Source organism: Haemaphysalis longicornis, unplaced genomic scaffold, assembly GCF_048455015.1.
Source record: "Haemaphysalis longicornis isolate Haplotype H1 unplaced genomic scaffold, Haemaphysalis longicornis Haplotype H1 scaffold_8, whole genome shotgun sequence".
Classification (NCBI taxonomy): domain Eukaryota; kingdom Metazoa; phylum Arthropoda; class Arachnida; order Ixodida; family Ixodidae; genus Haemaphysalis; species Haemaphysalis longicornis.
The window spans coordinates 109,774,604-109,784,450 of NW_027526445.1; positions in this window are offsets into that span (position 1 = coordinate 109,774,604).

Sequence of the window (9,847 nt, forward strand, 5' to 3'; positions counted from 1 at the left end):
TGGGGGACCGATGTGTCAGCAAGCCTTCAGTCGACCTTCTTGCGAGTGAGGTGGATTATCTGGATGATTAGCTAGGCGACTGCGGCAGGTGCAATCGTTTTCACACGCGGTGCAACTAATATTACATTGTGTTTTTCGTGCCTTTATAATCGCTTTCGGAGCGAATAAAGCTCAGTTCTTAGAGCGCCTCTTGCCTGTCTGTTTTCCTTCCTCCAGTTGTGCCTGGCGCTTAATCTGTTCCCACGATGGCAGAGCAATGCTTTTCATACAGCAGAAATTATGGAACTGCAATAGTCAATGGAATGCGATTTCGGTAGCAAAATAAACATACCAAGGATTGATAGTTGACTGAACAAAATACAGTGACATGCTCTGTCATGTAATTATACTTTGTACCAGTGTGAATACAAGGAATGAAACGCTAAAGTACAGACCACACGTATGCCTATATGAGGCTTTTCCTGCTGTTCCGCCATTTCCCGGCCGTGCTGTTCAGCCAGCGAAACAGTGGGGCTGCCTCGATCGGCTTTCGGCGGGTTCCCGGCGCAGCTCGATGTATCCGGCACGAAATGCAGCCGGGATGCATATGTTGACATGCACAGCATCTGTTGCGGGCACAGGGATCAGACGATGATGTAGCCCGTGTTTTCAGCTTTAAATGAGCAAGAATGTCCTTAAAACTGCCGGTTCCGCGCCTGCGGGCGACTTCAGGCGGTTCTTCAGCCTACTGAAACCGCCCCCCAGCCTGGCACGAACTATTTCGGGGGGGCATGGGCCCGGTGTGCCCTCCCCCATGGCTACCCCCCTGATGTCTGGGTGAACATTTATTTGTTTTTTTTTACTGTGTTGGCGGCACTCCACTGGGGTCTTGTACCCCGTGCTAAAGTTCCCAACAGGGTCAGCATGGGAGCTACCCTTTGTCCAGGGCTCCAAAGGCGTCTGCTGCTTTGCCTGCCCGCTGAATCTGACCAATATAGTCTTCGCAGCAGTCGCTGGCCAGCAGTGTCTCCCATTGCTCCGCATTACGGTTTCTCATTTTGGGGATAGCCCGTGTGCTTTGTGTATTCCCATGTGGTGTGGTATAAGGTGAGGTTTTTTTTTAATGGCACAATTGGCGTATCTGAGAGTACGCGCCTTCCCTGCTAGCTTGTATTTTTCCTGTTCAAAAGCCCATTCTCCAGTTCCAACGTCTGCTTCCGTATGTTTGACCAGTTTTTTACTAGCGAGAACAATAACACGGGCAGCCAATTCGAAATTTAAAAAAAAGCGTTTCGGGAGGTCGGCATTGAACATGGACCCCTCGTGTTATTCAAGCGGCGTATGTCCAATTGCGCTATCACAGCATTGGGGGCGCAGCATTTCCTTTGGGTTCCTAGAGCGGGCGTTGGCTTCCGACTTATCTGAGTTAAACTAGACTTTGTCTTTCGACTTCGCCAGTTTGGATTTTGGACTTGAGGAGGATGGATAGTCGACTTTGATTAAACTCAGTTTGTATAGAGAAAGCTGTACCTTTTAAACATGTTTCTCTTAAGAAAGAGTCAGCCCAAGAAAAGCCAAGTTATACTTAGTGAAGACCACCTGCTCCGCTGTTTCCTCAGCCTTTGCTTTTCAACTATGAAGGTGGCCGAATGTTTTATCTTAAACATTAAGACAAATTAACTTGTTAACTCACGGGGGGTGTGCGTCCTTTGTGTCATCGGTCTGATAAATCGCAGTGACCCCCGCGTAGTAACTCTAGCAAAACTACACGGAAACTGCGCACGCAATACAGCCATGGACCTAGCCGCAAGAAGCCCTTACTGGCGGCCAAATGTGGCCGAGAGATTAATTGGCTACGTGAACCTCGGAATGACGTGAAAGTGCGGTGCACCCTATTGTTGTAAAGCGTTCTCCAGGAGACAGCGGTGGGCATGTCGGCTCTATGCGTATGTAACACTTTAACAGTTGTCAAAATACCGGCAGGTCAGGAATGCGGTTTTGTTGTTATCGAGCATCTTAGGGCTAGCCCTGAAAAAAATCCCTTGATTAATTTATTGTTTTGCTCAGTGCATGTCCCAGCATGCTCAGCGGGATGAAGTTTATGTAGCAATGTGCCTTCTACATCATATATTCGTGGTTATAAAGCGTTGTCCAGTAAACCAATGCGGTTATGTGCTGCTCTTTGGGTGTGTATAATTACCCACGGCGGTGGGCCAGCTGTTTAAGACGTTGTGCAACTGAGCCCAAAGACGCGGAATTGGTTACATGGCCGCGGTGGCCGCTTTTGCCATCGAGGTGGAAAACAAAAACGCGCGTGAGTTCGGGATTTCGGAGCACGTTTATGATTCCCGGGTGGTCAAAGCGACTCCGGAGCCCTGCACTACGGCACGACTCCTTGACTGTGTAGCGTCGCCGTGTTAAACCTCATATTCAACCGAGTGTGTATAACTGCGCTGGGAACACAGTAACTGCTCCTTAGGCGCTGGGCCTTACGCCTTAAGTTTCGTGTGGAGATCTTATGACATCGATCAGCATCCCCGGGAAGCAATATCTACAAGTGATGAGGCGGGTCTTTCTGCCTTTTTTATTTGATATTTGTCTTTGTAATGCATGCTTTTTCTAAGTGACCCTACCTTTTGCAATTGGTGTATATCACACTTTCGAGCCAGCCTGTCGATTGTTCATGCTTTCCAGTGCAGCAAAAACAGTACACAGAGCGGTTAATTAAACTATCCTCACCACTTCAAGATTCTTGAGGAGCCTTCAAATGGGCAAATATCTCTAGTGCCTTCAATTCGGCTTATTGCCTAACTGCTGACTTTGCCACCAGAGACAAAATTTGCCTTCTTCTTAACAGCATGTTCACCTCATCGATAAACAGCGCTTTTTCTCCCAGAGGAGTGCAATGTTGAATCTAGCGTACAAACAAAAAACTACCCCACCAACTTTTCGCTTGACACAGGGCTGAAACGGAAGGGAAATAGCACTACGAGCAAAGAAGAGTTGAGGAGTCTGCTCGGTATACCGGAATTGTCTAGGGCGCAGCTCTTTGGTTACACTGGAGAACCACGTCTCTCTTGGCTGGTGTCGAGTGCTCTACCGGCTGGATAATAAGATCGACCATTTGCCAAGTCAACTCATTAGTAATATTACAATGCACCGAAAAGCCAGCGTGTTTGCGAAATAGGCAAAGCTTTGGTCAGCTGTGCCATCCGCGCCCTGGACATCCTTCCTGTCCCATTGTGTCTGGCGACCGATCAATCGCTCGTTCTTATTGAGACTGCATCCCGCCATCTCTTGCCCCATCCCTCGCCTCCATCACTCCTTGGGAGCTCTGGTGGTCTCCTCCGCCGAAAGTAAACCTCCAGGCTGCCCAGAAAGCTCTGTATGAAATGTGCACCGGATCAGCACGGGCATCCTGAAGTACTACGCGGAGCCGGTGAAATGAACACTCAAATTAGGACCTGGACTTAGGTCCTGCGCAAAATAAAACTTTATTCTCGATTTCTCTCTGTCTATCGGAACCAACACTGCGTCATCGTGACAGGAAGAGAAAGTTTGAATTAATACCGAACAGGCTGGTCCAACTAACAGCCCGGCTTGAAACTTCACATGTGATATTTAGTGATATAAAAAAACCACAGAAGGGACCTAAGAACTACTAGCAAAATAACTGGGGAAATAAAAAGTAGGAATTAAGTAAACAACAGAGCAGAAAACTGCTAGAAGACATCAAAGACGTCGTCTAATCTCGAGTCACTTTGGTAACTGAAAAATATCCCTTGTCCTCAGCACCGTGTTATATCCGGTCGGCGGGCGCATTTTTAGTAAAATTACAGCGAAAAGCCGAATTCTAAACCTAGTCGCCGGAACTTCGAGAAGCTTCCATTCATGGCTTGTGCGCTTGGAGAGAGCTGCACGAATTTACACATTTTCGTGCGTAAACCTGCCATATGAGTTCTATTCCTTCCACACGCCTCTTTCATAATGTTGAAGAGCGCCTTTGAACCAAATTTGAAACTCTTAGCACCAATATTTTTACAGTTACAAACGTTTTCTTTTCCTTCGGGCCCGGGACGGCCGACAACGCTGAGTCGCCGGCAAGCAAAAAAAACCTGGTTAACTCCCGCCACTAGGTGACACTTTGAAGGTCATACTTTTGTTATCGTGTTGCTGTTCCGATCTTTTACAAGATAAATTCAGCTCGCTAGGCATATTTTTGGTAAACTTACAGCCAAAAGCCGAAATGTACACATAGTCGCAGTAACTTAGAGAACCTTCCATTCACGGAGAACGCGTTAGGACAGTTCACGCAAATTTTTACATTTTGTCAGGTAACCTGACATGTAATTTGTACTTTTCCCCCGTCGTCTTTTATAATGTTCTACAGCACCTTTGTACCGAAGTGTAAACTCGTAGCACCAACAGTTTTCAAGTTATAAATGTGTTCTTTTTCTTCGGTGACTTGGCAGACGGGCGCAATGAGTCACCAGCAAGCAAAACAAGCGTAGCTAACTTCCGGGCCAAGGTGACAATTTGAAGGCCATACTTGCGTTATCGCGTTGCTGCTCCGATAGTAAACAAGGTAAATCAGCTCGCTCTGGCGCATTTTCTAATGTTACAGCCAAAAGCCGACATGTAAACAGTCACCGTTCGTTCCAGAAGCTTCCATTCATGGCAGACACGCTTAGACGGAGCGGGGCAAGGTGAGCTTCAAACTAACCAGCTGAGCGTCAGCTGAGAAGCTCAAGTCCAGCTGATGTTCTAGCGAAATTTTGTCGTAGCTATACGCTTGAGCATGGCAGTAGCTTACCTTCCCAACAGCCATACATCCGTGTATCTCATCAGAAAGCCAGCGTGTGCACTCGCTCCTTCAGACCCACCCGTGTAATAAGCAAAACCGAAAATTCTCGCTCAACCCCACAAAAGGCGTGCGCGACAACGTCGTCGGCCGGAAACTTCGCTCACTGTCTCGCTATTTCTCGCTATGCCTGCTCCGGAAGTAAGAATAACCCCGTATACCTAAGGATGCTAGGAAGGCTCAGAGGGCCACACACAGCACTCCCCTACCAGAGAAGGATCTGGTATCCCAGATTTTGTAGTTGACCACCGCCTCCTATGAATAAGCAAATCAACTCTCGGCACAGGATCCCCAGCAGCTGTAAAAATTACCTGTCCTCGGCGGTGGTCAGAACCGCGATACAGCAGAAGGTGCAAAAAATCTCTGTGTGCGGACTCGCCGCCGCTGGAACTTGGCCCTGCCAATGTTCAAAACACCCAGTCTGTCTAGCGAGAAAAGCTTAGCTGTACTAATATAGAAGCCCTCTCACATTAGGCGGGATATTACACGGTTAAGAGAAGTTAGAAGGACATGAGAAGGCTTCATGGAACTCACTAGAGGCCATATTCTGTTCTACACTGGACCTCGAGAGAACAAAGATTACGGGGGATTTTCAATTCTCAGAGAAATAGCAGGAAACGCCGAGGAGTTTTTCAGCATTAGAGAGAGAGAGAGTCACTGCTGTTGTAATCAAGCTAAACCAGCGATACAGGCTAAAGAGAGTACCGGCCTACGCTCCTCAACCAGCTATGATGATGAAGCCGTACATAGGTTCTAGGAGGACGTCGAATTATCAAGAAAGAAGGCAACAACAGATTTCACGATTTTGATGGCAGACAGAAGTCGCTACGAAGCAAATCAGGGAAAGGACAGTTGGGAAATTTCGGAATACACAATCTCAAGATGGAGCGAGATACACTCGTGGGGTTTCCGGAGAGAAATAATCTGTAGATGATGAAAACATTCGTCTACAATCGAAAAAATCGTGAATGGACATGGAAAAGTCCCGATGGTACTACCAAAAACGAAACAGCCTAAATTACTTCATTTTAAGTGACGACCCAGTTATTGTGCAAATATAGAGATGATAAGCGGGATTCGGTGACGCGCCAGCAGGATGGTTACAAGCAAGGTAATCTTGAATTTCAAAGGAGAAAGAAAGAAACTCGTTAAAATTAACAAAAATACCCCGCATGAAATCAGTGAGAGCCAGGACGAAATAGTTCAAATTAGCTCTCTAAAACAAATTTGCCCCTCTGACCCAGGAGAACTAACATAGTGTAGACAGGCTAACTGAGGCTAACGTCCTCTACTCTGCGGACACGATTGTGTTACTGGCTTGCGTTGCCATCACGCGATGAGGGAAATAGGTCTTAGAGAGATGTGCTCCGATGTCGTTTATGGCTTGGCAAACGTAGCGCAACATCTGCGATTCGAAAGTTCGAAACTACCTTCGCGCTGCTACCTCACGCACGTTGTTCTCTTTGCTGTGCAGCAAGAACTTCCATTAAATCAGGGAGTAGCGGATGCTTTTATTTTGAGTCACCACTAATCGGACTTTGTAAACAGCGGCATCCTACCGGTACTAACCTACTGGGCGTGTGAACATAGACGCTCACTCAAAGGGTTCAACCTATATTGAGGACGACTCAGCGAGAAGTGGAGCGGAAGATAATAGATGTAACGTGAAGGGACAAGAAGAGAGCGGAGTGGGTCAGGGAACATGAGCGTGTTGAGGACATATTAGTAGAAATTAAGATGAAATGGGCGGGGGTAGGGCGTGTATAGCGGAGGCCAGATAACACTTGTTCATCAAGGGTAGTAGAGTGGATCCCTACGGAAGGCAAACCTGGCACGGGCGGAAGCAATTTAGGTGGGCAGATGACATCGATTTGTTTGCGGAAATGAATTGGTCGCAGTTAACTGAAGTCCGGGGTAATTGGAGATCTATGGGAGAGGTATTTGCCCTGCAGTGGGAGTAGACAGGCTGCTGCTGCTGCAGCTGCTGCTTCTGCTGCTGCTGATGATGATGATTATGGTGATTTTTGCAACGTAGGAAATAGCACTGCTCTGAAAATAAGTTATGGATTACAACCTTCATGTGGTTACTAGCTGCCTCACGTGTATTTAAATTTCGTTTGCATATACGCTGACGCAAGGGAATTCAAATGTGCTTACTGAAAGGCAGGAACCATCAACACAAATCAGTGACCTACAAAAGCAGTTAACCGAACAGTACACAACAACATCTGCACGCATATACCGACGCTACTTCTTAGTTCAATCAAGAGAAATACACACTATACAGAAAAGGCTAACTCATATCAGAAACATGTCCTATACATATACAAATTTGCCCAAAAAAACTGAGGTCCTTTAGAATTCGCAAACACGAAAAGATAATAGAATATAACCCACATATCATGGCGCAGCGTCCGGTTGTAACAGCGCTGCATTCAAAACAGTATTATGCAATCAGTTTTTATGCAACATGGTCATTCTACACACTGCGCAACGATTGTATGTTACGGTCAACAAGCTACTACAAGGTCAGTTCACTGAGAGTTCACCAGCGTGACAGAACCAGTTCATAAACAATAGGGAACTCAAAGCAAACTAGACAAACGCCAGACGATTACAGAGAGACGAAAAGTTAACTAGCTCCCTTCATGCATTTTACGCAACCATATATAAGCGCCATGCGCCTTTTTTTTGAAAAAAAATGAAAGAGAATAAAAACACATCCAAGCAGCAAATCACGAGGTAAAACATCCGAATTATTTATTGTTGCTTAGAGGATGGCAACACACCTTTATTTTTTCAATTGTACAAATGCGTATAAACGAAACAATGAAGACAGGCAAGTAACGCAAATAACACATTTAATAACATTACTGCAAGGAACGATTATTTATTTTTTAATATTAGAAAATTAACGCGGTAGTAACTCCCCTCTGCAGTTTCCATAAAGAATATTTGGCCAGAGTTTACAAAAATGATCTCCTCACAAAGAACATACACTCAGCTGCGCCAACAACGTCAACAGCTATTCGATTATGGAGTTACGGTTGCCGTTATTAAAGCGCACTGTTTTCCAACACAGGTGCTCAGATTGCGACGGTATGTTCAGCAAATGGGATTGATACATCGCTGGTAATGACCAGGTACCATGTGAGTGCTATGGGCCGCCAAGAATATGCGCTACTGTATAAAACATTCACTCAAAGATTTTACAAGCTAAAATTGTTTACCTGAAGAAACCTGAAGCTACAACATGTATGCCCCCCATGAGAACCATTTTATATACAGTGGTAATTTCTATATGCCTTTGTCTTTGACACCGTGTTTCGGTTTCGGTTTAAAAGATCTGACATATAGTAATATCGAAACAGGTGGCTTTCTGTTAAGTCGGTCATATGACACCCGTACAATGCGGAGAGGCTCCCCACACCCAATACTATACATGGGCGAAAGCCTTAGGTGTCTCATCTACGTGGTCTCTACGCGGTCCGGCCTAACATTCATTACAAATGAGGCCAGCCTGGCAGGATCCGCAATTAAACATCTGTAGAGAGGAGCCTTGCTATTGTTTCGGTTCGCATTTCGACATACAGCAAAATGTACATAGCGGGACTGGAAAAAATAATGAAAGCCCAACAGGGGCTAAGCTTTACTGGCGGAGAGCTTCGGAATTATTTTGACAGGGATCGCCAGAAGCTTAAAGCCGAGCTAGCTCTGAAAAGAGAGGCCAGACGAATTTGCATTGATGTAGTAATCCTAGAACACATTTGTGGGGACGCAGAAATGCTCCTGCGACAAAGTCAGCATGCGAAAGATGAAGAGGAAAAGGAGGCGCTCGGGAAATATGCGATGCAAAAGAACGAGCAGGAAAAAAAAAATAGCTGCACTCAAAAAACGACTTGCTGAGTTAGAGAAGAGTACTCATCGTCCGATAACCAATGGTGTATCTGAAGACCTCCAAAACGGGGAAGCCTTTAAAAGATGGGACGTGGCTGAGGCAACAGATTTTGGAGAAAGGGAATCTCAGGTGAACAGGTCGGTGGTCCAAGTAGAAGTCATAAGCCACGAAGCGGAAAGCCACCAGCGACCCAAAGACTCAGTAGGAGATGAATACAGGCTATTGCCTCAAGAGGCGGGTCGGCTCCCCATTACCAACGCTCGAAATGCTGGAAACAACCATTTAGCTGAAACCCTTCGCGAGGGTAAGACTGGCAGGACAAAAGACTGTGATGCCAAAGCAGACCAGTGTTCACTATCATGTACGCAGCGACGAAGGAGCTCGGGGAACGGGAGGTACACAAGCGGCTCAACGAGCGCTACCTTCCCGAGACCGCGATGGGACAACAAGGAGAGTACGCCGGCCCGCCCAACCCTTCGCTCGACCGCGACATCGAGGAGTGGGAGGTTCGGCGCGCCACCCAGGCCCTGAACTGCCGATCGGCGGCGGGCCCGGACCGCGTCACGAACAAGGCGCTGCGTAACTTCAGCGACGCGGCCATAACATCGCTCACAAAGTACTTCAACGAGCACTGGCGAGCCGGCAGCCTCCCGCGACAGTGGAAGACGGCCAAGACAATTCTCATACCGAAGCCCAACAAGCCGCCGGGCATAGAGAGCCTGCGCCCCATCTCTCTCACGTCGTGCGTGGGGAAGGTGTTGGAGCACTTTCTCAACGACCGGTGGCAACGGTATCTCGAGTCCAACGGCCTGTACCCCGACCCGATGCTGGGCTTCCGCTGGCGGCTGGGGACACAGGACGCAATGCTGCTGCTGCAACGCGAGGTGCTGGCTCCGCCGTCGGGACCGACCTCGGACAACCGCGCCATCCTGGGCCTGGACCTGCAGAGCGCCTTCGACAAGGTGAAGCACTCGGCGATCCTGGCCCAAGTGTCCCGGCTCGGCCTGGGACAATGGTCTTACAACTACGTTCGAACCTTCCTGACCGGCCGCACGGCCCGACTGGAGGTGGGCGGGACACAACTCGAGGAGCGAGAACTGGGCAGCGTC